Here is a 5,406-nt window from a genome sequence, read left to right on the forward strand (position 1 = left end):
CAACCCTTTCCTTTTGCCCCCTGTCTGTGGCTATTCCAAGGTTACTTAGCGTAGCTCTTCCCACTCGCGTCGTGCTGAGTCTTTCAAGTTGCGAGGTTTTAACCGCTTCCGTGATTTCTGAAATCGTATTGTGCAGTCCTAGGGCCAGTAGCTGCTCCGTCGATGTACATGTTGGGAGGCCTAGGGCCTTTTTAACGCATTTTCTGATGAGCGCGTCTATCTTTCTCCTCTCATCTGCCTTTAGGTTCAGATATGGCGTGGCGTAGCCCACTCTGCTAATGATGAAGGCTTGTACCAATCTCAGGAGGTTTTTTTCCTTGAGGCCGCCTCCGTTACGTGAGACCCTCCTGATGAGGTTTAATGTCTGGGTCGCGTGGTTTTCTAACTTTTTAATGGTGATCGTGTTCCTTCCGTGTGTTTGTAAGTGGAGTCCCAATATTCGTATTGTCTCTACTTTTGGTATCTCCCTTCCTTCCACGTACACCTGTGGGTCAGAGGGAGGTTTGTTCCTGAGTGCCTTGTCATTATACACGAAGATTTCTGATTTTTCAGGCGCACATTTAAGTCCTCTGTCCGCCGCGTACTTAGAGATGACATCTGCTGCCGCCTGCAGCGTTTCATTGATCTCTGCGTCGCTCCCTCTGTTGATCCAGAGATTAATGTCGTCCGCGTACAGGCTGTAATTTAAGTTGTAATTCCCAATTTTCCGCAATTCCTTCGGGAGCCCTCTCATGGCCATGTTGAAAAGGGTGGGTGACAGTACCGATCCCTGAGGTGTCCCCCTGTTACCTAGCCTGATCGCCCCAGATTGTATTTCCTGGAAAGTTATAACCGCCGTGCGGTCCGTTAAGAAATTTCTGACATAGCGATAAGTTTTTAGCCCTATTCCTGCCTGCTGGAGCCCTTCCAAGATGGCTTCGTGCTTGACGTTGTCGAAGGCCCTTTTTAGGTCCAGTCCCATAATGACTTTCGCATCTTTGGTTCTGGAATTAATTATGTCTTGCTGCAGCCGCAGCATGACGTCCTGTGTGCTCAGATGGGGCCTGAAGCCATACATCTCGTCTGGCCATTTCTCTTTTTCCTCCATATAATTTGAAATTCTGGTCTGAATGATGTGTTCCATTAACTTTCCTACACATGACGTTAGCGATATAGGCCGGAGATTTTCCAGTTTCGGTTGCTTCCCGGGTTTTGGTATCAGGATCACGGTAGCCTCTTTCCACAGCGGTGGGATCTCCCCTTTTTCCCAGCATTTCTGCTGGTAAGGGCCTCTATCGAGTTGTCATCTAAATTCCTGAGCATCTTATTCGTGACTCCATCTGGCTCTGGAGCTGACTTGGTTTTGAGTTTCGCTATCTCCGCCCTTACTTCAGCTCTCGTGATGGGCGCATCTAACTTCTCATTTGGAATTCCCTGGTAGTCGGGTAGTCGGGGATAAACACCCATAGGCACGCAAGAGTGACGTAGGCCTACGTCACTTTTGTGTCACGTGATTGCGCACTCAGGATCTGAAAAAATATCCTCCCACGTGGGACGATTGCACGAGGGAGAATGTTTTTGCAGATCGTCGATGCGCAATCACGTGACATATGGGTGACGCAGCCTACATGTCACGTACGCGTATCTCGTGGAGTCTTTTTTTTTTTTTGATTTTTTTTTTCTTGTAAGAGGAAGCGCTAGCGGCAGTTTGTTTTGTCCGTTTTGTCAGAGCCGTTTTGTCCACGCCATGGCTCCTCCTCCAACACAGTCTTCTCCCTACCCCATGGCTCCGAGCAGTGCGGACCAGAATTTTCCTCCCCCGGGGGAATGAGTGCATGAGCGCAGATTTTGTGCGTTCGCAGTCTTATCGCTTTCGTTCTTTTTCTTCCGGTGGTCTGGCGGGGTAAAGGCCCGTTCACACTTGCGACTAGCAGCGGTCGCGCGACCGTTTTGGTCGAAAAGCGACAGTCGCAAATGGTCGCATCGGTCGAAAAGCGACTGCCGCGGACCGATCGGGCACTGCTCGAATTTTCAGTCGCGCGACTACTAGTCGCAAACCATTTCACCAATCAGCGAGGTCCCGGAGTACTCGATCGAGCACCTTCTCAATGCAATTAAAGAATACCCCTACCTTTTCAACAAACGGCACCCGGAATTCAAAGGCAGGGAGCAGGATATGGCCTGGGAGGAGTTTGAGAAATGGGTTTTTCACGCAGGCGCAACATTTTACATTGACACGTCGGCGTTCTCCTGGAAACACGAGAGCGCGGCATCCGCACGGGCTCGCCTAAAAAAGCTGAAGTGTCTGGCAAGCGGCTGTATACCGACGTTCGCTGTCATCGCCCAGCAACTCTCCTACTCTCAACTCGTTCGGAACCAGAACAGAACGAGAAGGCGACAGTCGCAAGTGTGAACATCGGTAGTGGCGAGCTCCTCTTCTCTGTCGCGCGACTACCAGTCGCGCGACCTCATCTAGTCGCAAGTGTGAATAGACCTTTAGAGCTGGTATGCGAAGCGACGCAGAGACTTCGAGTCGCGAGTCTACTTCTTCGCAGCGCGCTGCAGGGATTGTGAGTTTGCTTCCTCACTACAATGAAAACGTGCAAGAGTACCGACCTTATGCGGGGCCGCAAATATATTGAGTACCTGCACGTGAGTTATTGATTGCACACGCGCGCGCCCACAAACATGCAGTTTTGTAGTGGCAGGAAGCAAATAACTTTAACTGCATGAGAGCATCTTGTGCGCAAACGTTGATGTTTTTAAGCCGTGAAATTATACAAGATGTTACTTAGCTTACGGATACGTCGCTACACACACACACACACACACACACACACACACACACACACACACACACACACACACACACACACACACATATCACACACACACACACACTGTGTGTGTGTGTATGAGAGACGCCGTAGTGGAGGACTCCGGAAATTTCGACCACCTGGGGTTCTTTAACGTGCACTGACATCGCACAGCACACGGACGCATTGCTTTTCGCCTCCATCGAAAAGCGGCCGCCGAGGCCGGGATTCGATCCCGCGTCCTTGGGAACAGTAGTCAAGCGCCGTAACCACTGCGCCACCCCGGCGGGGAACTAGTTAATTTGTTGTGTCATTCTTCCTTTACCAGCATATGTCACCAGTCTTCCAGAGCAGGTATAAAAGGTATGTCTCACAGGATTACAGTACGAGAAATAAACACCACTGAGCAACAAGTGATGTATTTAAGCCCGCCTCTTAATGTACTGGAAGTGTACTAAATTAGTTACCGTTTCCCCTTCTCAGGACGTTCGTATGTTCCAAGGTCAGACCCAAGTCCTAAAAATGTACTAGGACATCCTGAGGACAGCAGAACATCCCCAAAGAGACATCCTGAGGACATTTTCAGGACACCTCGGTGTTTTGTATCACAGGAAAGACGCAGGGGTGGGTTTATAACAGGGCACTTCTGGAGGGGACATGCGATACCAAACCATAATTATTCTAGTCTTTTCTCGTAAAAAGAGGGCTCAGCATGATTTCCCTGCGTAAAAAAACTCTCGAATAATGGAAGGGGGGGGGGGGCGACAAGTTACTTCCCCTCTTAAATCCGCTCCTGCTGAAGCGGTTTTTCCATCCTGTTTTTTCGCGTACTTCGAAATCGCCTGCAATGTCATTTTGTGTTGCTACGCTGTAGGCATGAGGTAATGCATGTGATTTTGTGCCGCGTGCCGAAAGTTCGTTTTATGAATTTTGAGGCTTTCCTTGCAGCGAGCTGTATTCTCGCATTTGAAATTTCGAGGAAATGTAAAGTTGCGGGATGGGCGTTTGCCTAATCTTCCCTAAACTTCGCCCAAACAACATCGGTTTACCCGGAAATAGATCGTTCACGCTTGTTACCCAGTCACTCCCCATTAATTACTGTGGAACACGTCTTCGCTTCAGCAGGCTCGCCGGCCAACTCAGTGCCGCTTATCAGCGTAGGATAACCGTGTTAGTTGGCTGATGCTTCAGGGAGAACGTGAGCGCTGCGCCCTTATTGACATTTTGATAAATATTTTGTCAGTACTTCAAAGACGCGAGCAGGCGAACGGAATATCGCTTTACTTGAATCCCATCTGCAAGGTTGAATAGGGACAATGAAGTCGCCTAGGGAGAACGCCGGGGACACCATGACCAAAACTTTCCTGGAGCTAGTTGTATTGTGCCGGAAGAGGCTCGGCAACAGTGCGGTGGATACAACGGCGCAACTTGGTTGGTGAGGGAACTTGCAGTCATAAGACTGAGCTTACTTCTCTGTATGCAGCGTTTTAGCAGACTAGTAACTGAAGTGGACCCAGCAACCCAGCTCTGCCAGCTTCCCGGTACTCGGACGAAGCCTGCTCCGCACGCCGGATGTTCGCCTGAGCTGAGGCACCGCTGATGCGGTACGTTTTGAAGCTGAGGCTGAGGTATTTTCATTTGAAAAGAACATTCAAGAGAGCAGGCTTCAATGCGTTATTAGGTAACGTAAGGTACAGTAAATTAGAGACGGTAGGCGGAAGGCAGTGAACTTAGTGTATGTAATAAAGGAAGTGTAGAAATGTACCTCGTGTGTGTCCGAGACGTGGCGCCATCTCTAGGGCTGGTAAAAAAGGAAATGTACGCCTGTAGTAGTATTCGATTGCATGGTGTATGTGTTATCAGGACAAGCACGGGAAATGGCTGGCTCCCGGGGAGGGTGCGAGACAAAAAAAAAAAAGAAATCAGAGTGCCAAAAAAACGAAATTTGGTACCTGATAAAGTTTGTAAATGCGGTTTAGCAGCTGTTGCTCGTCGCGGTCCCATGGTGTAATGGTTAGCACTCTGGACTTTGAATCCAGCGATCCGAGTTCAAATCTCGGTGGGACCTCTTTTTTTTTTTTTTTTTACTCAGGTATTTTGTTTTATTAGTTTGTTTTATGGAGTTTATCGTCCCAAAGCGATACAGGCCATGAGACACGCCATAGTGGAGGGCTCCGGATATTTCACGCACCTGGGTTTCGTTCGCACAGCACACGGGAGCCTAGTTTTTCGCCTCCATCGAAAAGCGGCCGCCGCGGCCGGGATACGTTCACGCATCCTTGGGCACAATATTCGAGCGCCCAACCCACTGCACCATCGCGGCGGGGCACCTTGATTGGATGGAAATGATAGAAGCGGTAGAATATAGAACTTCATAGAAAGGGTAAGGTGGGGGGTATCGCCATGAGACACGCCAATTACCTCACTTGCGTACCTGCAGTGTGAGTACGCAAGTGAGGTAATTGATGGCATTACTGATTCATATCCTGATGCTGAATTCTTAGGGATTGATACAAAGAAAAAATTGTAGTTAAGGCTGCAAACTAGCTACAATAGCAACATTCTTATAAAAAGGTTGAGGAGCTGCTCGAATACTGTAAATCTTGTCAAG

The 5,406-nt window shown here is 49.0% G+C and overlaps 1 non-coding gene across 1 annotated transcript; it reads left to right on the forward strand.

Moving 5' to 3' along the window:
* The first annotated feature begins 4,791 nt into the window (after positions 1-4,791).
* Positions 4,792-4,863, forward strand: TRNAQ-UUG (transfer RNA glutamine (anticodon UUG)). Its single transcript has one exon. It is a non-coding gene; the product is annotated as a tRNA-Gln (tRNA).
* Positions 4,864-5,406: the final 543 nt, after the last annotated feature.

The sequence above is a fragment of the Amblyomma maculatum genome, chromosome 1 (assembly GCF_055883805.1).
Source record: "Amblyomma maculatum isolate TAMU_Amacu chromosome 1, ASM5588380v1, whole genome shotgun sequence".
In the NCBI taxonomy this organism is placed as follows: Eukaryota; Metazoa; Arthropoda; class Arachnida; order Ixodida; family Ixodidae; genus Amblyomma; species Amblyomma maculatum.